The 27,145-nt window shown below is 39.9% G+C and overlaps 1 protein-coding gene across 21 annotated transcripts in view; it reads left to right on the forward strand.

Moving 5' to 3' along the window:
• ANO4 (anoctamin 4) overlaps nt 1-27,145 on the forward strand; it is a 413,826-nt gene that overhangs the window by 67,469 nt on the left and 319,212 nt on the right. For 13 of the 21 annotated variants that reach the window (XM_045365767.3, XM_074007603.1, XM_074007605.1 and 10 more), the window contains exon 1: nt 13,933-14,215. The exons of the other annotated variants lie outside the window; for them this stretch is intronic. The gene's annotated coding sequence lies outside the window, so the exon portion shown is untranslated. Of the gene's footprint in view, nt 1-13,932; nt 14,216-27,145 lie in introns of those variants that run through there. 21 annotated transcript variants of the gene reach the window in all.

A 27,145-nucleotide genomic window follows, 5' to 3' on the forward strand; every position in this document is an offset into this window, starting at 1 on the left:
ACTCTCTTAAATGTTATAAACACTTTAAATATCAAACGTTAAAATATCGATAAGAAAGATTTTATTATTTATAACATTACTGGAGTGCTCCCTGGCTCAGGAGATATTTACTCACTGTAGGGGAAGCATTTCCACCATCAACCACAGAGCTGTTTTGCTGGTCTTGAGGCTGGAGGCTGCAGGTATCCAGGCAGATTTTTCTTACAATTACAAGGGATGTATAGACCCTTCTTCCTTACATGCTGTATCAGTGAGGTGTCCATATACACATGTACCCATACAATAGTCCTATAATCCCCCTGCTTTGGATTCTGGTTATACCGTGTCTAGTCTGATTTAAGTCTGGAATCATCCACCCAGCTTGCTTCCCTACTAGGTTGGATTTAATTAGTCTATTTACTGCTTGATTGTATTCTGTTTCTGTTTTTTGGCCACAACATTTAAATAATGTCTTACTGTATTGCGTATTTCTATAGCTCTGGAGAAATGACCTTTAGTTCTTTTTTTTTTTTTTTTTTTTTTTTTTTTTTTTTGAGACGGAGTCTCGCTCTGTCGCCCAGGCTGGAGTGCAGTGGCCGGGTCTCAGCTCATGCAAGCTCCGCCTCCCGGGTTCACGCCATTCTCCTGCCTCAGCCTCCGGAGTAGCTGGGACTACAGGCGCCCGCCACCTCGCCCGGCTAGTTTTTTTTTTTTTGTATTTTTAGTAGAGACGGGGTTTCACCATGTTAGCCAGGATGGTCTCGATCTCCTGACCTTGTGATCCGCCCGTCTCGGCCTCCCAAAGTGCTGGGACTACAGGCTTGAGCCACCGCGCCCGGCCATGACCTTTAGTTCTAATGACAGTTGATAACTGTTTTGCTACATAGGGCTCCTTTCATTATCCCCTGCCATGGATGCATGTTTTTGAAGACTAATAAAAAAGATGGCATTTAATTAATGATGTTTAATTTGTGATCACTTTCTTCTGGTTAACCAAAGACAAATTCAGCTGTCTATCAGAGCTTCTTATCAGCATGAGATAATCAGTACTACAAATGGGTTCATATAATTCCAGTCAAAAGGAAATAACTGGTTTCTGTTTGTGTGCAACTTGATCAGAGGCAAATACATAATTTCTGTGAGTCTCACTGGCAATCTGGAAACTGTTCATCAGCTTTTCATCACTTCCTTTGTGGACATCAGGTTCAGGACCGCAACTTAATCTTATCATTAGTCTGTCTTTCTCCTTTCTCAAAAGCTGGGTCAATACTTCTCACTATCTCCTGGGGACCTTTCTTATTCATTGCCTTTGCTTCCTACATCTCTGATCTCCACTCTTCACTATTTCTGTGACCCATATGCATCTCACAACTTGCTGATGTTAAAGAAACTCATGCTTGACTTTGTTTCTCCCTCTTAAAATAATCTGATCTCTATCCTTCCAATGACCATACAAGTTTTTGAATGTGGCCCATATAAAGTACCTATTCTTTCTCTCCTTACGTTTTGCTTCTGTACTTTCTTCCTACTTGGCCCTATCTAAGATCACCTGATTGTGGTTAAAAACCATGAATTCCTCTTGGCATTTCCTAGTCTGCTCTCATTATTTTGGGTCTACTTATTTGACTTCTGCATCATTGCATTTCTCTGCTTCTCTTCTTTCTCCTCTGGCCAGTCCTTAGTCACTTTCTCTACCTTCTTTTTTCATGAAGGCAGAATGAAGAGCATAGGTTTTAGAGTCAGGCAGACCTAGGGTTGAATCTCTGCTTTTTCATCACCAGCTATGTGACCTTCGGCAATGCTGAACTTTGCTGAGCTTCAATTTCCTCATCTGGAACATGGGCATAATAATACCTCACTTGTAAGTTGCTGTAAGGGTTAAAAGGACAATCAGTGCGTAGATATGGTAATTGATATTTTATAGACTTCCTTCCCTTTGTAGTCTGTAATACTAAGGGTATTATCCAAAGTGTACTGAGGCTTTCTCTTTCCCATAAAGCAGTCAGCTTTCATTCTGTGTATTAACTCCAAAATTTGTGTCAAGCTCATATATTTCCCAACTTCCAGACACGTGTTTCTACCAGGTGCTAATTTTCTTCACTTGGATGCTTCATTAATCCAATGCTCAACGTAATTCAAGCAATACTCAGCCTGTGATTACTTTCATTGTTAGCAGAATCTGAATCCTCACAGTGGCTCCAAGGTTGGAGGCTCCCTCCCTCCCTCCCTCCCTCCCTTCTTTCCTTCCTTCCTTCCTTCCTTCCTTCCTTCCTTCCTTCCTTCCGTCCGTCCGTCCGTCCGTCTTCTATTTAAGAATTCTTGTTTATAGGTTTCTATCTACCCAACCACTGTGTCTTGAGCACCCTATTATGGGCCATCCAGTGTGCTTTGCACCTACGGTACAATGAGAAGTATGACAAAGGCGGTCTGATTGAGGAAGTGTGGTGGGTGCTGATGGTAGGAGGACAGACTGCAGTGGGGGCACTTCAGAGGATCCCCAGCAGAGTTGGAATGAGGCAATGGCCAAGTTTACATTTCTTCTCCTATTCCTACCCACACCATTTTCAATAGATCTTACGTTCAATTTATGAAATACCTTGTTTCCATCCCTTCTTTTTCATTCCCACCATAACTGTTTCATTCAATCCAAGTATTCCAGGTGCCTCATTTTGGCTGGACATTCGTAAGACCTTCCCAAATCTGTCCCTAGTCAATCCATCTCCTTTCTAATTTGTCTTCTAAGAAGCTGTCAAGATCACTTCCTGATGCACAAATCTGATCATTTATTTCCCTTGTTAAAAATCCTTATTGGTTATACCAGTCAGGATTCAGTATAGGAAAGAGAAGGCACTCTAGGCATTTAATCAGGAAAGGATTTAATGTGGGGGATGGGGTTATAAAATCAAAGGGTGGCTAGATGAGCAGGCACAGGAACCATGTGCTAAGGATCTGCCTCTAAGGTCTCTACTGTAAGTCCGGAGGTCAGGAACTTCCAGCTCTATCTGCTGTTCTTGGATCAGGAAGGCAATGATATTACTAGCCCACAACTGCCTTTCTTCACTTCAGAATGATGATGGACCCTGGATGTTGCTGCAGAAAAACCTCACATCTCTGTGATCTTACTTGTCAAAGTAGAAAACTGTCCATAAAGATCAGGAAGATGGTCTCCCTCTCATTTCCACCTTCCAAATCTCAGGTAAGTGCAGCTAATTGGTGGGACCTAACCTAATTAGTGAAGGCCATGGAGTGTAGTGTGGAAGAATGCACTCCATGGCCTCCATCCCACCAGGCTCTCTGCTGCCTACGGCAAATGCAATCTAATGTTCAAAGCCGTGTGTGCTTTTTCACTATTGTATTTTGCTTAACCCCTTGTCTTCCACCATCTGCTTCTGTCACTAGCAGTTGCTAAACAGATACTTGTTGAATACATTAATGAACAAAGAAATCCACTCCTGACCCAATTCTCTCTTACCTTCTGACCATAATGTTAGTAGGAATGCCCTTCCTGGCCTGTACTAACTTCTTCTACCTGCCAGAATCCTCCTACTCTTTGTCTAAGTCCCAACCAAATCTTCCCTCTTGTGGGGATCTTCTAAACCCCCCGGAACACCCCTTGTCCCCTTCTGGAACACAGTGACTGTTTCCTTCATTTATGTGGTACTCTCCCTCCACCCTCACCTTGAGCTTTATTCACTACTTCCTTTTCCTCTTCTCCAGGCAAAGCAACTGCAGTTCTCTTCTAAGGATACTCATTTTTCTCTCTCATATTGTTGTAATTGCAGTTGAGAGTCAATAATTTATAGATGTAGTTAAATCTTTTGTAGCTGATTCTCTTTTGTTTTTACTCTTGCATAGAGCCCCACATGCAGTTATTTTCCTCTGCTAACATAGTTCCTGTTTTGGCCCTAGGCAGAAATACAAAATAAATCTAAAAGGGGAGGATCCTCCGAAGGAAAAAGGAAGAATTCTTGTTTATAGGTTACTTTTTAATTTTTCAGTGGAATTCACAATGTGTTCCCAGTGTTCTGGTTTGTTAGGCCTCGACCAGGGAAAGTGTATTACAGGAATATTCCATTCCCCTAACATTCATGTTTGGATTCAGTGCTGTAAAAGCAGGGCTATGCCATTTGTCTGTGTGCTGGCCCCAGTGGATTCCTTAGAACTTCACTTTGTTTTATGTGGGGTGTGGGGAATCCTCTCACTATTTCTTTTCAACTTTTCTTTCTTCTTCTTTTCTCTCTCTCTTTCTCTTTTTAAACAAAACCCTTGTTTTTTAGAGGTATCTACTTCATAAGACAACTGAAATTAGTAAAAAAGCTACCTAGTCTTCAGGGAAATTCAGTTTTGTTGTATTTAAATAGACTTTATTTTCTAGGTTTACAGCATAATTGAGATGAATGTACAGAGATTTCCCACACACCCTCTGCCTCCCACACATGCATAGCGCCCCCCCACTACCAACATCCCCCATCAGACTGATATGTTTGTTACAACCAATTAACTTACATGGACACATTATTATCACCCAAAGTCCATCGTTTACCTTAGGCTCACTCTTGGTGTGGTATATTCTATGGGTTTGGAAAAATTTATAAAGACATGCATCTACCATCATAGTTTCATGCAGAGTAGTTTCACTGCCCTAAAAATCTCCTGTGCTCTGCCTATTCATCCCTCCTTCCTCCTTGGCAACCACTGATATTTGTACTGTTTTCCTAATTTTGCCTTTTCTAGACTGTTACAGAGTTGGGATTATATCATATGTAGCCTTCTCAGATTGGCTTCTTACACTTAGTAATATGCATTTAAGATTCCCTCATGTTTTTCATGGCTTGCTAGCTCATTTTATTTTAGTGCTGAATAATATTCCATTGTCTGGACATACCACAGTTTTATTTTCCATTCCTCTTCAGAAGGACATCTTGGTTGCTTCCAAGTTTTGGCAATTATGAATAAAGCTGCTATAAACATTCATGTGCAGGTTTTTACGTGGGCATAAGTTTTCAGCTCGTTTGGGAAAATACCAAGGAGTATGATTGCTGGATCATAAGGTAAGAGTATGTTTAGTTTTATAAGAAACTGCCAGTGTCTTCCAAAGTGGCTGTACAGTTTTGCATTCCTTCCAGCAACGCAGATTTATTTTTGTTAGAGGTTCAAAGGACTTCTTAAAAATTTATAAAAGGAAAAATTCATCCCTATAAAGGTGTAGAATGTTCAGTGGATGGCCTAGTTTTATTTTACCAAAATATGAGCATGTCACAGTCCTTTAAAATGCTCATTCTACTTTCTCCTCTCAGCTCAAGTAATAGAACCTGAAATGGGTTGCAAGAAAGGAGGGGAAATTCTATAGCAATGGCAGACTAGCTTATCACTCCTGTAGCACTGATATTAGAGTTCATTCTTAATTTTCTGCTTATGGATCAGCAACACTGAAGGAAAGGGGAAAGCTGACTGGGTCCCTGCAATTGCCTACAAGGGCCTTCTTGCTTGCTTGAATTTAACCTGACCAAGGGGAGTGTAGTTTTTTAGGTGCTGATGGTTATTGCAGTTATGAGCAGGGGCATTTAATTTATTCCACTTCTTCAGATGTACTATATCTAAATTCCTGTGAGGTAGGGAAAGAGGGAGAGGAATTAAATAATCCTCAGGCTGGTGTGGAGGGTCCATTGTAAGCCCCAGTCTTGCCCTACTTCTTCAAGCCACACCTGTTCTTGGAATGGTACCTGTGCATTGGGGCAGGGCACTGGGTCACCAAGGAACATCAGCAGCCCATTGGTATAGCCCCAGTCTCTATGCTGAAATTTTGTGCTCAGGAAGACAGGGCTTTTTCCCCTCCAAACTTGAACGCTGGTGAAATCTCTCCAATAAGCCTCTTCTGCCTGAAAAAATCAGTACCTATTTCTCTGCCAGGCAATTCCAACTAGAAAGTATGTTTGGAATGCTTTACTATTCCCAAGCTGCCTCAATTACTTGGGTTAGCATTAAAAGCCAAGGATTTCAGAGGATGAATCTTTGTGGAGTAAATTAATGCCTGTGGTGTCTTACAATCTCAAGGAGAAGGAGACATTTTAGATTTAAATTTTAATAAATGAGCTAGTTAGAAATCAGTTCAGAGGGATTTTAAAAATTCTTTGTACTGAAGATTTTTTCTTTTTAGCCAATCATACTCTAAATAATTGTACAGATATACACTGAGGATCCATATGTATCAGGCATCATAATAAGCCGAGAGGTTGGAAAGATAGGTAAAAATATTCTTCCATCCCTCAGGAAACATATAGTCTAGTAAGAGAGCCAGACATCCAGAGTGGTCCAGTCTTTTTATAATCATGTATTTGAGTGTCTCCAGGGAGAGTTTATCTCTTGGGATACAAAGATGAATGTAACTCAGGATGGGGACTTCTCTGAAGGAAACACATAGTAAGACAGTTATGCTACTGTGCGATCGGTGCCAAAACTTGGAGATGGGTTTCTCCACTGGGGACAGGGAGATGGAGTATCAAGAAATGCTTTGAAGAGGAGAAAGATGCTTGGGTGGTCCTTGGAGAATAAATAAGTGTTCACAGGAGGAGGGCAGGGAAAAGTAATTCTGAGCATTGGAAAAGGCCTGTGCCAGGACCCTGAAGTTTTCAACAACTTGGTGAGTTCTGCAGCTCTGAATATGAAGATGTAAATGAATGAGAGGATGCAAGTGGGGAGTAATGGCAAGAAGAAAGGTAGGAAAGCAGTCACGGGGCTTGTGACTGGTTCCGTCCTGCACACAGTAAGAAGCAGAAGAGAGTTTTCTGTTGGAGAAGGCGCGATGGCATCTTCATTGAAAAATCCTCCGGGTTGGCCTGAGTGAGGCTCAAGGCAGGGAGGCTGCTTCTGAGCCTATGACATTCACTCTGGGGAAAATTGATAGCTAGATTGGGGCAATGACAGCACAGTGAGGATAGAAAGAAGAAAGAAATGTTCAGGAGGTGATATGGACAACATGGGTTAAAGTGAGGATGGCACTGAGATTTCTAGCTGCCCTGTAATGTGACCAAAACAGTCATCCATGTAGGAGTTTGATAAATGTCATTTTCTTTGGGCCACAGAGTAGATAGCGATGCATTTAGATGGAAAAATGGAAAGTCAGAGGAAGTGCAAGCTTGGAGGAAAAAAAGCTTGGGTTTGGTATTGAGTCTAGGGCGTTTATTCCTTTAAAAAACAAAGCTACCTGTTTCATGCTGATGACAAATACATTCGTATGCCTATTTGGTAGATTGACATGCTGTTGCTAATTGAAAATGCTCTAATTGAAATGACCATTAGAAAATAACCTTCATACTTTATCCCTGATTGCCATGGTTATTTATTCATTAGGTCTCCTCTAAAGCTAGGCCAATCAGAAAACAGGGATGATGTGGTCAGGCTTGGGAGGATTTTGTGTATCTCACCTTTGAGACAGCTCCCTGGGAGGAAAGAAAAGTTGCCTAGATTTCTGGGCTGCCTGAAATCGTTTGTTCTAGTTGATGATTCAGGGATCAAGTCTTCCCAGGATAGACTTGGACCAGATCAATTTTAACATAAAATAAGAGAAGAAAAATGTGAAATGGGATCCATTGAACTTCCTGATTTATTGAATAAATGTAATTTAACATTTTTGCTCAGGACCTTAGTTCCAGTTATAGAGGTGAGGATCAGCTTGCCGTTCTTGGTCATTCCTGTCTCTGTAGGGCGCAAGAGTTGGCATATTATTTGTAGGTTTTCCTGTCACTGGATAGCATTTTAATGTTTGTAATGGGTGTTACACATTATTAAATATCTGTATAAACTTGAACATTGTTGTACTACCCTGAGCTCCATACTAAATGATCTCCTTGATTTCATTCCTACTCAATAGTCAAAGATAGTTGGAATTTTGTACAGATGTAGAGAACATGAGAACAGTTGCATAAACATTGGTCATGCTGTAAATATTAAAGAAATCCATCTTGAGTATATATTGAGTGTGTATTATGTTCTGGACACTTTTTAGGCTCTGAGGGCTCAGTGAGGAGCATAGAAGAAACAGTCCTTGCCTGAGTGGAGCATACCTGATAGTGTAGAGGATAGACATTAAACAAGCAATCAAATACAGTGGTTACAGATAGAGATAAATGTTATGAGAAAAACAAAGAGAGTAATGAGCTGGAAAATGGTTGAGGTGTTGAGTCAGGGAAGCCTTTCTGATGAGAAGCCATTCCAGGATCTAAGGAAAAAGGGTTCCAAGCAAAAGAAACTGATATGCAGACCCTGGGGTGGGAATGAGCTTAGTGAGTTCAAGAAACAGGAGGACAGTGATTAGGGCATGTAGATGTGCCAGAGTTGCAGAGAAATGGCTACCTTCTCCCCACCACTCATGGAATGCTTATTAGAGACTCATAATGGATGTATGTATACCGTATATAAATATATATACCCCATCTCATACTATATCAGGTAGGCATTGTTATTCCCATTTCCTAGATGAGGGAACTTGGTCTCAGAGACCAGGTCTACATAGCTAGGAAGTAACAGAGTGAGGGAGAGTCATGGCCTTCCAACTCCACTCTTTCCACCTCATCCTAACTGCAGACCAGCAGGACTGAAGCAAGGCACTTGGAATGATATAAGCGCTGAGTCACTGGCCTCCTAGGATGCTTGCATAGAATACCTATCTTAACAAAATTTGCAATGGCTTTTTTGGGATATTAGCAACAATAACAATTAGAAAACAATGATGACAACAGTGACAATAACTATGCCTACTAACATACCCTTTTATAGTTTGTAAAGTTCTTTATCATACAGCACCTCATTTCTAGCTCAGAAAAGTTCTCAAAGATAAGCAGGACGAGTTTTATGCTTCTCATTTAGGTTAAGAGATTGCCTGAGGTGACACAGGCCACAGAGCTGGGACTTGGCTGTTGTGATTCTAATCCAGCGCTCTTTCCTTAAACTGTAGAAACTCCTGGTTGAAGGAGGAGATGTATATGGTTCATAAGCTTGTAGGCATGAAAGATAGAGCATTCTTCGTGTACTTATTGAGCTCCTATTGTGTGTCAGACACAGGAAATATCAAAGGATCCCACTTAAATAGGTTAAAAGGTACTAATTTAGCACAGTGTTATCTGCTATTAGTATTTGATAAAAAGACTAGAAAAAACACTGTGGAAACACAGAGGAAGAAGCGATTAAGTAAGTCACTTTGGGGAATTTGAGGATGGACTCACCATGAAGATGACATTGAACTGGGCCTTGAAGGATGAATGGTAGTGGTGGGGAGGGATTCTCCAGGGAGAGAAGCAGGAAGGTTATTCTAGGAAAAAAGGATTATGGCAATCGAAGAATACAGTGTCTGTGGGGCATAGCAACAGGTGTAACCAGGGCATGAGACATATAGGAAGTAATGGTGAGAAATTATGCTGGAAATGTAGACTGAAGTCAAATTGCAGAGGGCTTTGAATGTCAAATACTGTATTTGGCCTGATCATCCCAGACCTGTTGGCAAGGGAATGGCATGATTATGTTTGTTGTATTTTAGAAAGAAAATGCCAATGGCTAAGGTAGGTCGGATTGGAACCAAGGAGAGTTTAGAAGCCATTATAATAGTTTAGGAGAAAGAATTGGTTGCAGCCCCTAATTCTGTGTTGAGGAGAAGTATAGAGGTAACATTGGCAAGATTTAAGGACTGATTGGATGTGGAGACAGTCTAGTTGGATTTTCAATGCACACGCTAATTTTCTAACATTGGTACACACACACATACTTCTTATTTTGGCTTCACCAGACTCAGCCTAATTCTCCCTGACTATTTAAGTCAGCCACTGATTTATTTTTCTATCTTCAGAAAAAAAAGAAAAAATTATAGGTCTGTGATCTTATGGATTCTTTCTGTATGATTTGATTTTGATGATCCCGTAGGATTCTTCGGGCTAAGGAATGCTGACTGTGCAAACAAATTTTTGATGACTTGGATACTCTGATTATATCTATGTGCTGCAGATACCTGCTATTTGGAATGGTTGTTGCTACTTGAAAGCCCACCTACTAAGCACTTTGGGGAAATTATTCCCAGCCAGTGACCTCTGATAGGGAAACATTAGCAGTTCAACCTATCCTCTCTCCATTTCAGGTCTCCTGCTGAATGCTGAAGGATAATTAGGATTTTAGAATGTAGTAAGGGACCATACTTTAATGTGTGTGTCAGTCCTATACTTTTCTAGAATATTCTTTCCCTCTATAGTATTATTCTGGTAATTAAGGACTACTCCTCTTGGCCTTAAAATGTAATTGGAGGCTGGGTGCGGTGGTTCATGCCTGTAATCCTAGCACTTTGGGAGGCTGAGGCAGGCGGATTGCCTGAGCTCAGAAGTTCAAGACTAGCCTGGGCAGCACGGTGAAACCCTGTCTCTACTAAAATACAGAAAATTAGCCAGGCGTGGTGGCGTGCAGCTGTGGTCCCACTGGGTGTGGTGATGTGCACCTGTGGTCCCAGCTACTTGAGAGGCTGAGGCAGGAGAATAGCTTAAACCCGGGAGGCAGAGGTTGCAGTGAACTGAGATCACACTACGGCACTCCAACCTGGATGACAGAGTGAGACTCTGTCTCAGAAAAAAAAAAAAAAAGTAATTGTAGGGTCAGAGTTGAGAAACATAAATCAACAAATACAAATTATTTTCTCTTTAATTTGTAAGCATTAGGAATTCATTTTTTGAATTCCAAATTCAAAAATTCATAAAAGGTTTACATTTAATCTCTGAGGTAAAAGAGTTTCTGCTTTAGCTTGAACTTGTGTCATTCCCACCTCATCCAAATTCATGTAACATGGTGGGAAGGGTCCCCTAAGTCTTATACATTTAACCTAAAAGCATTCTTGGGGGACCCCCTCCTATGTTCAAATCAATGTCTCCACATTAAAGGAAGCTCTGAGGCTGTTCTAGTTGTTTCTACACTGTCTTTGCCACTGGGGTGAGTGCTTTCAGCCTCGCCAAGCTCCAGGCTCCCCAGTGTACATCATACTTACACTATGGGTGCTGCAAAGGCCCGGAAAGATAGGTGGAGCCATTGGAGTCAACTCTGGTACACGGTGGGGTTTAGTTATTTTAGACACTGGCTTTCAAAAGTTAGATGGAAGAGACACAGACTTTTCCTTATGCAGATTATAATTTAGTTTTTGAAACCATTAATTGGCAGAAAGTTATTTAAAAGTCCCAATTGTCATACCTCCATTAAAAGATTCTGATGTCAAAAATGGAATTATGTGGCTAATTACCCTCTTAGTGGTCTGGAAAATAGGTATGTTTTCACTTTTTATCCTTGGGCTAGTTACAGAAGGTGGAATCTACTTCCCATGAACTGTGTCTACCCTGATGTTGAAAGACTGAGCTTGAAGAATCCTTGTCTTTTAGCCTTTACAAAGCCCTGTCAACAAGCTTCTGTGAAACAAAGTTCCTGAAAAAGCTATCTTTTTTCAAATAAGTGGCAGATATAGATACATAATTCAGTTTATGTTGTAGTCAGGAAAAAGGCATTAAATCATGCTGTTGTAGAATTTTAGCCAGATTCTTTTGGCCATTCAAATGGCCATCCAACAAATACTGATTGAGAACCTATTATATATTAAGTACTACACCAGTTCTATACCAGTAAGCAAGATGCAATTGCTGATATCATCCCAAGTTAAATTGAGTTGTATAAACAATATGTACATTACAAAAATTAATGTTGTTGCCATCTGAAATGGGAGGCATTTTCTGTCATTTTTTTTGAGTAGAGAGGAATAAAGAGACCAAACTAAAAATTAATGGCATTTGAGTTAATAACTGGAATACCTATTTTTATTGATCAATTGTCATATAGATGTGCCATTACTTAATCCACTAGATAATTTGTATTTCTGCAGTATTATCCTTTTCATGCATCATTATAACCCTATGTATTCAAGGTATGAACCCGTTTCATCAACAGTATTAATCTCAATTCATTTAGGAGCTTTAAATAATATTCCCTTAATAAGTATATTCTTTGATATGCTGCCCATGCTTTTGTGGTGTCAGAAGCTGTTAATGCAGATAAAAGCAAACATTCAGTTAAACAACCTTCTCATATATTAATTAGATTTCAAATTATTGGTGCATTTATATTTCCTGAATGGCTTCGGTTATGACAAACATCTAACTAGGCTAATTCAGAGCTTTGAGGCTAAAGTCCAGCCTCATGGATTGGTTTAATCTAAAGAACATTAAAATAGTAGAACATTTTCTATCTTGGCAAGAATCATAGTGTTGAAATTTCAAGAAGAAGATTTAAATTTGTCCATGAGACTGTAAACTTCTTGAAGGCAAGGACTCATCTCTGTAGCCCTGATGCATAATTGATGTTCTTCAAATGTTTGCTGATTTGAGTTGAACTGAGGAGAATAACAAAACAGCATTTGAGACTCGAAGTCTCCCAGGTTTTCCTGATATAATTTACAACGACTTCCCTGGCAAACTATCCTTTCTTCTTCGTTTAAAAAATTTCACTTTATTATGTTCATCTTTGATGTGGAACATTTTTTATGGCCTTCTGCTGTGACTCATTTTGGTGCTGAGTTATCTGCTTCCTTGGAGCCCAGCCCTTCCTTTTAAACTGTGGTATGCAGGCTCCCCAAAGTCAGCTTGCCTGCGGGTAGAGATCATAGCAAAATGTGCAAATGATATTCCAACTTCTAGGTAAAAACAGACAACTAAAATTAAAAACTCTATATCATGTAAGTCACCTGAAGAAAAAACCCACAGAAAAACAGAAAACAAAACCCAAGGGCATTTGTATATTCCTGTTAACTCTTGACTGGCTAAAGGGAGTTATCTTTTCTGCAGTGATTAAAAAGTAAAAAAGGTGACCTAAGACAATCTCCCCAACTTACAAAAAGTTCTGAAGTTTTACTGTGGAGTCCAAGTAAACTGGCATTTAACTTCAGAAGCTACATCCCTATGTAATGTAATCATCACCACCAAATACAAATTAATTAATAGATATGGACAAAGTTTATAAGTTCAATGTTAAAATAGAATGGGGGAAAAGGGAAATAGGAAAATTTTAGAGCCCTCCACATATCCTTCATTTATCATCAAGAGATTTGCTCCTTTGCTTCTTCTGTTAGTGTAAGTCAGAGTTTCTCAATCTTCAGTGTGCTTGTGAATTATTATTATTGTTTTTCTCAAACACATATTTTGTCTTATAGGTGATTTAAGAGCTCTAAAAGGGACATGTTAACTATCTTCAGAAACTCACCTCTAACAGTATTTCTATACCTATATTATACAAGAAAACTAATGAAGATTGACAGTCAAATTCCTAGAGAGACCTTTGACCCTTCTCTGTCTTAAATTTTTCACTTCTGAAATAGAAAGCCAGGTCCCTGGTCATCTTACCCTGCACTTTGCGCATAAAGAAGCTTAGGTCCAAAGCGCCATTACTGTACCTCATGATGACCTCTTGGAGGCACATCAGTAGGGCTGTCTGGACTGTGACATGCCATCAGACATCATTTAGGGGACTTCAAGTCTGGCTTCTTGCAGAGATGCTGTGGGATGCCTCAAAAACTTCCTGCATGGCTAGTGTAACTATGGGGCTTTAGATCTTTGTTAAATACAAGCAAACATTAACAGCAGCTGTGGAGAGGATAAGTTACCAATCCTCCCAAATTTCTCTTCCAGGCAGGGGGTTGTCCTGCCACTCTCAGAACTGGCTGTCATCTGCTGCTCTCTTGTCACACTGACACGGCCCCCTGGCTGGGCTGATTGGTCGCTGGCAATAACTGATATGGAATACTGATGTTCTCTCCGGCAGTTCCTTCCACTCTAAAGAGACTCCTTTCCATCCCTCTTCTTGCCTTGCCTAGCCCAGCCTAGTGCCCACCCTCCCCCGACCATGCCTCCCCTGCACCTGGGGAGGGGGAGGACCAGTCCTGGGCGTGATGCTCTGAGACGGCGGTGAAATCCACCAGGCTGCTTTCACTCCGGCTGGCTCTCGGGAGAGTCCTGTTCCAGACTTCTCAGGGTTTTTACAGCACAAACAACTGCATACGGACCGAGGGGAGGCTGAAAAGGACTTGTGTGTGGTGGTTTTATTGCCTGTCATCACTTTGCTGGCCTCCTCCCGACTGGTGCCTGGAGGTTCACAGTGGATTTCTTTCTTCGGGAGACACCAAGGCACTGAGGAAGGATCCGTTCTCCTTCTGTTGACTCTTTCTATTTTTATGGTAAGTGCTTACATTGAATGAGCTGCTCTGCTGCTGCAGTGAACTGAACCGTTCGTTCCCCCTCTACCCAGCTAAGCTTAGTGACCTTCCTTCTGCATTTCTTCTGTTTTCATGGATCTTGTCTGGGATGATCCAGCTTCAAAAATGCCAGGGATCATTTGCCTGGAGTGTTTGTCTTTTTCTCTTTTTTCCATAAACGCGAGCTCTTCTGCTGTGATACGAATATAAGTGCTCTGTCTTTGTCCTTGAAGCAGCAGCCGGGGAAATGTGTTCACGATGGTAAACTGCAGCAGTGTGCAGGGAATCTGTGGAGGATGACTGACAAATTTGGGCAGGATGAATCCTCAGTGTGCTGGGGGCACTCACTCAGAATCAGAAGGGCCGGGGGTGACCTGACCACATAGCAAACTCTTCCATCTTTCTGGGTGAAGATGAGCACACACGTGTGAGTTATGTTGAGTCTGCTGTGGGCAGCTGTGCTTTCTGCACCTGCCCGAGTGGGTCCAGGATGACCCTATATCTTGTGGGGTTTACAACTTGGGCAGAAACATTCTCAGCAGGAGGAATCCTGTGCTGGCAGACGGAGTAGACTGCATGACCTCATTGCTTCTTTTCCTTCCGAGTCTCAGGATACCCAGTTCTGCAAACCATATTTTGCAGGCTCTTCAGAGAGTGGTAGGGCAGTGATGACAGGAACATTTTTGAGTTGGCAACATAGTTTTGTCCTCCTGCTAGGAGATAAAATACTTTGAGGTTATTAGAATGGTTAGACTTTTCTAGGAGAACATAAGCAGGTTTCTGACGAAGACTATGGATGTGGCAGATTGTTTATTCCAGGGCATTACTCTTACAATAGTGCTCTAATTTTTCACCTGGTCTCCTGAGGTTTGCTGCAAAGAGCACCACAACTTCAAGTCTATTACTGGCGGCTTCTTGACGCCCAAAGGAAACCAAGAACATTTTAGTAGTTTCACTCCTGTGCACTGCAGGAGTCTCTCTTAACAGGGATTTTTTTTTTTTTGGTAGCAGGTGTGTCGAACTATTTTGATCAAAGCATCATTCCAAAGAATAGCTTCACAGTTGTAATTATATTGTTATTTTCAAGTCTTGGACTGGAGGTGGGTTATCTTATTTGTGTAGGTTTTCCAATTCTGGTCCATTTCACTCTAGAGAGGGTTCTTGCCAAATGTAATTCGGTCTCTGATTCATAAGATACTGAACTAATACAATGTGATTTTTTTGATAAGTGAGGGGGTAAAACCTGGGGTGAAATTTTCAGTCTCTCCTCCTGCTGATTGGGAGTTTGGAATGTAAAGTTCCCTAACTGTCTTGCTCATTTTCACTACTTTTATGTCCACTGTTCATGTGGATTTTTCTTAAAATAGTGGTGATGACATCAGACATATGCCTTTACCCTCTTCTCTGGGTCCAAAGTAGATGTGTTTGTTGTTCTGTTTTTGTTTGTTTTCTATTTCAGTGAAGGGTTCCTTGCATGTGTAAAAGCATCCATTTAAATAAAAAGCAAGAATTTGTAGATGTTTACATGTTAGCACTGTTCAAGAGTAAAACCAGCATAGAGGTTAACAGCAAAAAAAAAAAAAAAAAAAAAAGTTCAAAACAATTTTTAAAATATTATCAGCTTGGCTTAGCTGTTCTAATACCCACTCTTCCCTACACTCGACTGTGGTTCTTGGCAATACTGTATTGTAATTTGACTGGCAGACTTCTCTGCTTCCTCTTTCATTCTTTAATGTTTAGCTGTTTACTTTCATCCATAATGGTGTGTTCTTACTTTGCTTAATCTTTTTTTCTCTTTTTCTAATTGAAAGGATTTTATATAGTGCCTGGCATCTCAACTGAAGATACTCATTAAGATAGAAAGAGTTAGAATCAGCTTGGGTGTCATGGAAATAGACTCAGTATTTCTCATTGCAGGCAATTTCAGAATCATTTAGAACATATTTCATTTTAATTAGTAGCAACTTTAGCCTTGAGAAAAAACATTATTTAGGTTTCCTTTATTTTGCTAAGCAGATTGTTTACCTATGCATTCAGAATTCTATATATGTGCAATTATTTGTATATATATATGCACATATACAAGCACGTACACAAATGTACTGTTGTTTGTCCTGTGTCAATTGTATATACTTAAAAAAAATAGTTGTAGCATGCCTATTTAGAGAACAGAAGGAAAATTCCTCAGATATTGCTTTAACTGGCTTTTTTTTTTTTTTTTTTTGGTAAGGATTTCCCCGCTTCCTAGACCTCATTTCCAGATAATGCCTTTAAGAATTTCTTTGAATTGGGAGACTGCATTCTTCAGCATTTCCTTGTCTCACAGCATGGTGTAATGTTAATTCCTTTGCAGGGTCTCTGAAAGCAGCATAGAAAACTACTGCAGGAAAAATTGGTAAAAGCTGTACTGAGTGGAGCCTGTAGCCTCTTGGTGTGATGAAGTCACTGCAACATTTTCTATGTATTTATTTTGCTGCTATGCATTGCAACTGATTTTGCTTGCAGACTTAGCAAGTTGAAGTTATTTAAAATGGGTCTGGAAGCACCTAGATTGGTGTAGATTCAGTTACTCTTTTTTTTTTTTTTTTTTTGACACTCTTTAATTACAGCTATCATCAAAACTGTGCTTTCACTGTTTCTTTTGGTGGTGGTTTAATTTGAAACTTGCAGCTTAAATTATGAACCAAGTCTCCATTTTAAAATCCTCTTGCCTTCTGCTTTCTCTCTTCTTCGCTTTTGCCATTTCGTATATGTGAACATGCCTACATGTACACAAACTCAGACAGTGAAAAGTGTATGACAATTAATGAAGAGTTGATTACAGCTTTTCTTTTAGTATCCCAACTCCAAATATTCAAACTATAATCATGTAACTGAGGGAGGAAATTGTTTCTGTTAATATAAATATAACCTCATACTTCTGCAGGCATTCTTGTCATCGAAACTGTTTTCCATAGTTGATTACCAGGACCAGAAATAGAATCTATTTTGCATTTTAGTTAATGACATTCTGGATCTGTCTAGGTTGGACTGCCCTCAAGCCTTGATATGTTTACTGCCTAAAAGGTCTTTGTGTTAAGAGGGGGAGTTTATGGGTGTTATAAAGTAAAATCATTTGATTATGTGATACAGCCTTTCTTTGGTAACTGAATGAACCATATCATTAGGATGTTGGCTGAATTTTTGTGTTGCTTTTCCCAATATTATTAAGCCAATATAATCCCTCTTACCATCTCTTTGAGTCCCTTTTACAAAGCACAAAGAGTTAGGTGTGACTCCCACATGAGGCTTCTTAGAGGGAAGACTGTTCTTCAGCAGAGATTCAGAACTACTTCTAGCACCAGCTCTGGTGATCTACTTTAAAGGAACTTGCAATTCAATTGGCAACTCAGGAAGATTGTATAAAATAGGAGAAATGCTTCATGAACTGTGTTGAATACTGTATTTTTGATCTGTGCCTCCCTACTAAATTCATTTAGGACTGTCGTTACGAGATCAGTTTTGCAGGGAAAAAAACATGTCCTCAGTAGCATAATAATCTATGCAGACTGTCATAAATGTTTATGTTGCAAGTTATACTTCTTAGGAGGTAGAGGGAGATGGCAGAATTTTGGAGGAGAACCAAATCACAGCCCCAAAATAATGCAAGACGAAAGGGGAACGTTCTTCCTATGTTTAGCATTTAATTCTCCAGTCAGGCTGTTTGCTCTTAAGTCTGAAGAGCAAAGAAATGCAAAAACACACAATGACAGGTTTTGTGGGCTTTTTCTCTAATAGAAATCTTTAACCCTTAATTAGGCATCTGCTGACTGACCTTTTGGTGTGTGTGAGCCAGCAGCCATTCTTATAGAAAGCAGACATAATGTAATACAGTAGGAATTCAGTTACTTACATCTTTCCTGTTGGTCCACCATGGGGGACCTCCTGTGAGTGTCAGAGAGGGAATGAGTGTCTGGAGACCATCAGAGACCACAGCCAGTCACAGAGAGATATCTTCAAGCTCCTTGGATTCCAGTTCAACCCCCACCACTAACTGGCTGTGTGACTCAAATTCTGTATCTGCTACATGAAGCTTGGACCAGATAATCTCAGAGGACTGTAACCCAGCCATTAAAAATTTTGAAGTATTAGTTCACTTCTGTTTGCTACTAGATGAATGATTGTTTCTAAGACAATTGATCCATATTAGACATTCCTCAAGGGAGTAGGCTGCACCTTCCTTTGACCCTGCAAAGCCCCTAGAACTGTGACAGTGACATGAACATCAGAGTTACTCAGAAAAGTGTGATCATGGTACCCTTCATGAACAGGGCAAATATGTATATGATGACTATCTGCTTATCCTGGCACATTTTGGGAAGTCTCTTGTGATTATCAAAAGGGACCTTGGCCAGGCACAGTGGCTCATGCCTGTAATCTCAGAACTTTGGGAGGCTGGGGTGGGCGGATAACGAGGTCAAAACATCGAGACCATCCTGGCCAACATGGTGAAACCCCATCTTACTAAAAATACAAAAATTAGCTGGGCATGGTGGCGTCACCTGTAATCCCAGCTACTCGGGAGGCTGAGGTAAGAGAATCACTTGAACCTGAGAGGCGGAGGTTGCAGTGAGCTGAGATTGCGCCACTGCACTCCAGCCTGGCGACAGAGCAAGACTCCATCTCAGAAAAAAGAAAAGGGACCTTAAGGAGCAACTTACCTATCCTCTCATTCCATAGAAGTTAAGGAAGTGATGTGACTTCCCCAGGGCTGGAGACTCACATAGCACCTGGGCAGGATGACTTTAGTGCAAGGTGCATTCATTTACTCAGAACCCTGCTCCATTCCCAGTGTGGGGCCCCTTCCACGATACACAGCTGACACTGTGCCATTCATTGTTCACAAATCTGCTTTGTGGCATCTGTCTTACTGGTGTCCATTATTTCTGGGTTCATTTCATGCAGATTACATGGCTGTACCAGTCAGAGTGAGTCATATCAAGCAAATGTTTATGGTAATTTGTTTATGCTTGTGTGGAAATGCATTTTTTATGTTGAAATTCTGCTTTTCCTATAAACATTTAAAGAATTTTACAAAAACTATGCATAGTTTTTCCCCTTTGCTTAAACTATTTAAATGATCATTGCTTTCTATATAGAGGGAGTGATGTTAGGGAATTAATTCCTTCATCCATTCACTCATTTACCTGTTAACTTACTGAGCACCTATTGTGTCCACCCTAATGTCAAGCAGTAGAGATCTAGTGGTGAGACAGCCAGACACGCCCACTCCTCTTGAGGAGTTCAGAGTCTACTTATACTCCATGGAGTTGGTTGTCTTTTCATTGTCAGTCAGTGTTCTATTTACTGATTCACAGTTTCTCAAAGAATCTGGTTGAAAAATAGTTTGCTTGGGCAGGTTTTTTCCCTGTGGTTATTCCGTTGAGAAATTCTTTTCATAGAAGGGCACCTTTGCTGTCGTTGTGACATATATCTTCCAATTTTCCAAGACATTATTTTTAGCTTCTGATTTTGTGACCTGACTGAACAGAAGAGACAAATTAGCTAAACTTGTTTGCACTGTTGTTGTGATTCATGAAATGACAATTCATGCCTTTGATAAAACTTACCTATTTCCTGGAATCTTAAACTGACAGCCTGGATAGCACAGTGTCCATGGAACAAATCACAGATTAAATACCACACTCCTTGACCTTGTGTATCAGGCCCATAACAGTGTACAGCCCTTGCTTCCTTGTTCTATGTCTGGTTCTGAAGTTCCCTGGAATGCTCTAGGAGTACCAAAACCATTTGCAATACTCAGAAATTTACAGTGCTCTCACTTGCCTCAGTGCCTTTGCACATGCTATTTCCTCTCCTCTCTTCAGACTACACTTTCAAAGCAGATTCGATGTCATCTCCCTTGAAAGTGTTTTGACACTTGCCATCCTTATTGACTTCTTTTGCCCAGAGCTGAGCTAGGTATACCATCTCTGTTGTCCTGTATCCCTCAGGATCTTACAGACTGTTTGTCTGCTTGCCTCTGTCTCTCTCTCTCAAACACTTTTTGTTTCTTAATGGCAGGGACTATATGTTCTGTACCTCAAGTCTTGGTTTAGTGACTACTGTAGAGCAGAGAACCAATAATCCTTGAACAAACAGATGGGAATCACCATCTAAAACCTATGGTGCTGTCGTTGGCAGCTACTGCTCTATGTGGAGAGTTTAATTTTTCAAACCAATGTGACTATGAATTATATACTGAGAAGGATAAAGAGATTGGCAGACATCCTGATGTAGTCCATTAGAAATTCTATTCAAAACCCCAGGAAATGTTTCTGCTTTCAAATGAGTTTCAGTAAAGTAAACAATGAAAATTTATTAAGTGCCTTCTATAAGCATAGCATTGCATTGGGTACCAAGGAATGAAAGTTTTTTTTAAAAAAAGCACAATTCCTGTCCTCCAGAAAGCCACAAACTAGTGAGGGTTTGTCCCATGTGTAAATGACTGGTAATGAGGCTGACTGCTATAAACAGAGACTGCATACTTGCAGATAAGGCAGGGGGTAGAAAGGGCATTCTAGAGAGAGGCACTGGCTTGAGAAGGAACTTAAAGTTATGATGGTTGTGTCAGCAATCAGGTGGCTTTGATGGAACAGGAGCTGGGGGACGGGGTGGGGGAAGGTGGAAAATGCAAGGAAAGATGAGGAGCCTTGTGTGGGGAGACGGGAATGGTATCAGAAGCTCTAAATGCTGTTTATTATTTTTGAAAGTTGGAGGATAGTTAATAGGGTCTGGAAAATGCCAAATGGAAATTTGTTTGGAATCTCTCCTCAGGTTTAATTAAATCAAAAGTCTGTATTCCGCAGGGAAGGAGAGCAGTTGCGCAGTACATAACTGCATAACACGTTTTTTTCTCACCCATCCCTTTTGCCCTTGAGGGTACACTTTGACATTCAATGTCATCACAAGGAAACGAAGCCAGGAAGTCTAACTTAAATCAATCAGTTTAGACCTGAAGGGATTTTAGCATTGAGATCACTGAGGTGCCTGTTAACAAACTGTCCAGTGTGTGGGAAACCCCACAGGTCTTTGGTGCTGTATTTCTACTGTAAAATTTTAGTTATTTTTTTTCCTTTGACAAATAACTTTGTGTTATTTACAAGGAATACAGTTGTTGTATGAACCAGTGAGATATGTGTGTGTAAGTTTGTTTCATGTAGGTGAAAAAATGACTTGGAAAATTCTGTCTGTAATAGATTCAGTTCATCCTCAAAATATTTGATTTCTGCTTACCTTGTCCCTCCTTTCTTTTTCCTAAAAGAATAAGTGAACATATTCTTAGGAAATCGTAAGTTGGTAGGTTTTCTGCATCTCAGAAGTAGATCTGACCAGATGACTCTCCACCTTGAAATTAATCTAAAAAGATTGAAGAATTTGGAGGAAAATCTCTAGATATATTGACCAGAGCATGAAAGCAAATAAATTTTGCTTGTGGAGTGAGAGACGATGTGGTAGAAAAGAAGCTGCATTCATTCATTCATTTATTCATTCATTTGCTCACTCCACAAGCACTTATTGAGCACTTACTATGTTTCAGGGGCAAGAAACAATAGTGGACAAAACAGTCAACTTCCTGCCTTCACAGAGCTGACATTCTGGTCAGAGTGAGAGGAGGAGACAGACAAACACCTTAGCAAATACGAAGCATGTCAGATGGTGATAAGTGCTATGGAGGGGAAAAAAAATGAAGAATGCTTTGGCTGCTATTATCTTCACATTTGGCTCTCTTTAAAGTTATTTAACTTATGCATTATGTTTAGGTTATTTTCTTCTCTCCACTCATTGTTTTCAGCTGCCTATTTTTATATTTACTTTCTGACAATTCTATGATAAACCACCATCTTGAGGGTTTTTTTTCCCTCCTAGATAAAAGCAGCTTTTGAAATAATTGGAGTACTGTGAACAAAAGTTATAATGAAGCATTTAGTTTTTAAATTGATTTAAAGAAAAGTACTGTGGACATCAAAGCCCATTAGTATTTTTCTCATGAGAAAAGTTGTCAGAATTTAGAGGAACATGGGTTGGAAATGGATCTGTACCTCACTTGACTCTGAGAGGAGCGGTTTGAGGTGTTCTGAGAGGATGGGAGCTTGGAGTATAGGGAAATCCAACCCCAGGAACAGAGAAATGGTGGGATTACCCAAGAGCACAGCTCATTCAAAGAAGAGATGGGAGTGGATTAGAAAGTGAACATGCAAAAATTGAGCAAGGAATTTCTCTTTGGGAGGAAGGGAGGTAGGGAGGATAAAACCAGTGAGATAAATGTCAGTGAATAAACAACATTTACAGAAGCAAGGTCTGCCCAATGTAGAACATCTGCATGAGCTGGTTAGTGGAAATGGTGCCTTGAGATAAAAATCAATATTTAGGGATTTCCCAACATTCCCATCCTATATTTTGTGGGATCTTTAATTCACCATCAGTGTTCCATTTTACTGCAAGCAAGCCTTTAGTCAATACTTTCTACCTTGCTTCTAAAATAATTAGGATTTAAAGGAAAATGTCTCCTAGCGGTGGAGTGCCTGGGCTTTGGGGCAGACATTGTACCCATCCTTACTATGCCACTTACTCACCTTTGGACCTTGGGCAAGTTAGCTGGTCTCCTTGTGCATCATTGCCCTTGATTATAAAAATGAGATTAACTAATAACCCCTACCTCAGAGTTGTCGTGAGTGATAAGTGAAATAGTCCATGGAGAGCCCTTAGCACAGTGCCTGCAAGATGATTGCATTATCTAACAATTGTTAACCTGTTATTATCATTATTTGTCTCTCTGGTGTTAGTGGTTTAGAGAAGTTCTCATATATATATGTATTTTCCCCCTTAGCAGAGCTTTTTTTTTTTTTTCTTCAACTTTTAAGTTCTGTGGTAATGTGCAGGATGTGCAGATTTGTTATGTAGGTAAACGTGTGCCAGGGTGGTTTGCTGCACAGATCAACCCACCACCTGGGTATTAAGCCCAACATCCATTAGCTATTCTCCCTGTTACTTTCCCTGCCCCCACTGACAGGCCCCAGTGTGTGTTGATCCCCACAGTGTGTCCATGTGTTCTCATCATTCAGCTCACACTTATAAGTGAGAACACGTGGTGTTTGGTTTTCTGTTCCTGTGTTAGTTTGCTGAGGATAATGGCTTCCAGCTCCATTCATGTCCTTGAGAAGGACATGATCTTGTTCCTTTTAATGGCTGCATAGCATTCTGTGGTATATATATATACCACATTTCCTTTAGCCAGTCTATCTTTGATGGGCATTTAGGTTGGTTCCATGTCTTTGCTATTGTGAACAGTGCTGCAGTGAACAAATGCATGCATGTATCTTTAAAATAAAGTGATTTATATTTGTTTGGGTATATACCCAGTAATGGGATTGGTGGGTCAAATGGTATTTCTGGTTCTAGGTCTTTGAGGAATTGCTCCACTGTCTTCTGCAATGGCTGAAGTAATTTACACTCCCATCAACAATGTAAAAGCAATCCATTTTCTCCACAACTTTGCCAGCATCTGTTGTTTCTTGACTTTTTAATAATCACCCTTCTGACTGGCGTGAGATGGTATTTCATTGTGGTTTGATTTCCATTTATCTAATGATCAGTGATGCTGAGCTTTTTTCATTTGTTTGTTGGCTGCATGTATGTCTTCTTTTGAGAAGTGTCTGTTCATGTCCTGTGCCCACTTTTTAATGGAGTTTTTTTTTTCTTGTAAATTTGTTTAAGTTCCTTGTAGACTCTGGAGATCAGACCTTTGTCAGATGATAGATTGCAAAAATTTTCTCCCATTCTGTAGGTTGTCTATTTGCTCTGATGATAGTTTCTTTTGCTCCTCAGAAGTTATTTAGTTTAATTAGATCCCATTTGTTAGTTTTTGCTTTCATTGCAATTGCTTTTGGCATTTTCATATGAAGTCTTTGCCCATGCCTGTGTCCTGAATGGTTTTGCCTAGGTTTTCTTCTAGGGTTTTTATAGTTTTTGGTTTTGCATTTAAGTCTTTAATCTATCTTGAGTTAATTTTCATATAAGATGTAAGGAAGGAGTCCAGTTTCAATTTTCTGCATATGGCTAGTCAGTTCTCCCAACATCATTTATTAAATAGGGTATTCTTTCCCCATTGCTTGTGTTTGTCAGGTTTTTTCAAAGATCGGATGGTTGTAGGGGTGTGGTCTTATTTCTGAGTTATCTACTCTGTTCCATTTGTCTGTGTGTCTGTTTTTGTACCAGTACCATGCTGTTTTGGTTACTGTAGCCTTGTAGTATAGTTTGAAGTCAGGTAGCGTGATGCTTCCAGCTTTATTCTTTTTGCTTAGGATTGTCTTGGCTATTCGGAGTTTTTTTTTGTTCCATATGAATTTAAAAAGTTTTTTCTAATTTTGTGAAGAATGTCAATGGTAGTTTAATGGGAATAGTATTGAATCCATAAATTACTTTGGGCAGTATTGCCATTTTCATGATATTGGTTCTTCCTATCCATGAGCACGAGCATTGATTTTTCCTAACCGTTTGTTTGTTTCCTCTCTTATTTCCTTGAGCAGTGGCTTGTAGTTCTCCCTGAAGAGGTCCTTCACTTCCCTTGCTAGCTCTATTCCTAGGTATTTTATTCTCTTTGTAGCAATCTCTTCTTCCTGTTTGTGATTAATGATTTTAGGATAAATCTTTTTGGAGGGATCTCACTTTATTTTTAATTCAGTCTCTTAGATAGTTATTATAATTTGGAATTTACTTAAATTGTAAGTCTGTATCACAGAACCTAAACAGTGGAATTGGAGGACCATGTGGCCACAAGGTCCCTGGGAGGAGGGCCCACTAGTCACAGTAAGTGACGTTGTGGCAGGAAAAGAGAAATGTAAAGTGGAGGAGAAAAGGAGTAAGCTAACAGCAAATATGATCAATGTTCTTCTTCTCTGTTGACATTCAGGACGGTTTAGGGATGAAGGCTCCTTAGGTGGTATGTAGTGTAGACAGTCTACAACTTGCAATTTCCTGGAGGAGAGTGTAATTTGTGTAAACAGGGACAGGAGGCTAAGGAAGAATAGTTAGGTGCCAGTAAGTTTGTAGGAAAGTATTTTAAAAGTGGAATGCTTGGTTCACAGGGTATGTGAGTTTAAAAATTCTGATGGCTCTTACTGAATCACCATTAACAGAAGTGTGCCAGTTTACACTCCCATCAGTAATTAATGAGAATGCCTGTTTCCTCACACTTACGCCCACTAGCAAACATTTTGATCTTTGCTAATCTGCTGGGTGAAAAGTAGCATCTTATAGTTTAATTTGAGCATCTTTTCATGTGTTTACTTTGTATTTTCTTCTTCTATGAGCTAACTCTTTGCTCATGCCCTTTGCAGGCCCGCTTTCAAATATTGAGTTTTGATTTTTATTTTTAGGAGCTGTTTTTTTTTTTTTTTTTTTTTTTTTTTTTTTTTTTTTTTTTGACAGTCTCGCTCTGTCGCCCAGGCTGGAGTACAATGACATGATCTCAGCTCACTGCAACCTCTGCCTCCTGTGTTCAGGCAATTCTCCTGCCTCAGCCTCCTGAGTAGCTGGGATTACAGGCACCCACCACCATGCCCAGCTAATTTTTGTATTTTTAGTAGAGACAGGGTTTCACCATGTTGGTCAGGCTGGTCTTGAACTGCTGACCTTGTGATCTGCCTGCCTCGGCCTCCCAAAGTGCTGGGATTACAGGTGTGAGCCACCGCACCCGGCCAGGAGCTCTTTATATACTAGAAAAATTCACATTTCCTTATGATTCTTTTTTTACCAAATTTTTCCGTTATTTTGTCATTTGTCTTTGATATTGTTTATAGTATTTGAGACATAATACATTTTTATATAAAGTTGTCACATGTTTCTTTTGTACTTTCTGGGTTTTGTGTAATGATCAGAAAAGCCCAACCCACTCTGAAAACTCATGCTTCCACAATTTCCTTTTGTATTTTTATGTGAATAAAATCATACTTATTTGATTCATAATTATTTTAGATTAGTAATGGAATAGAAATTCCATTTTATGTTGCCCCAGCAACTCCCTAGTTCTCTCCAAACATTTCATGCATGATGCATCTTTTCCTTGCTGGCTAGGTGGTGACTCTTGAGAAATATGATTTTTATTGGGCCAAGGCGAGAGTGACATGGAAGGGTATCATCATCTATGAAATCCCCTTGTGTAGTTAGAACTATTTTTGGAGAATCTGCTCCGTTTTCTTGACTTCCAGTTTGTTGCAGTCCCACACTGTGTTAATCACTCTAGTTTTATGAATTTTAATATATGATATGGCTAGCCTCACCCTTATTACTCTTTGTTCCAGGTTTTTTTTTTTAATCTTCTTACATGTTTATTTTTCTGAATAAACTTTAGAAATTGTCCCATTCTAAAAAACAATCATGTTTTGGATATAAGGGTTAAATTAAATTTATAGCTTGATCTAGGGAGTTTTTTTTTTTTAACTTTTAAGTTCAGGGGTACAAATGTGGGTTTGTTACACAGGTAAACATGTGCTAGGGTGGTTTGCGACACAGATCAACCCATCACCTGGGTATTAAGCCCAGTATCCACTAGCTATTCTTCCTGATGCTTTCCCTCCGCCCCTGCCCTGACAGGACCCAGTGTGTGTTGTTCCTCATAGTGTGTCCATGAGTTCTCATCATTCAGCTCCCACTTATAAGTGAGAACACGTGATGTTTGGTTTTCTGTTCCTGCGTTAGTTTGCTGAGGATAATGGCTTCCAGCTCCATCCATGTCTATCCATGTCCCTGCAAAGGACATGATCTTGTTCCTTTTTATGGCTGCATAATATTCCATGGTGTATATGTACCACATTTTCTTTAGCCAGTCTGTCATTGATAAACATTTAGGTTGATTTCATATCTTTACTGTTG

This window comes from Macaca fascicularis, chromosome 11 (assembly GCF_037993035.2).
Source record: "Macaca fascicularis isolate 582-1 chromosome 11, T2T-MFA8v1.1".
NCBI lineage: Eukaryota > Metazoa > Chordata > Mammalia > Primates > Cercopithecidae > Macaca > Macaca fascicularis.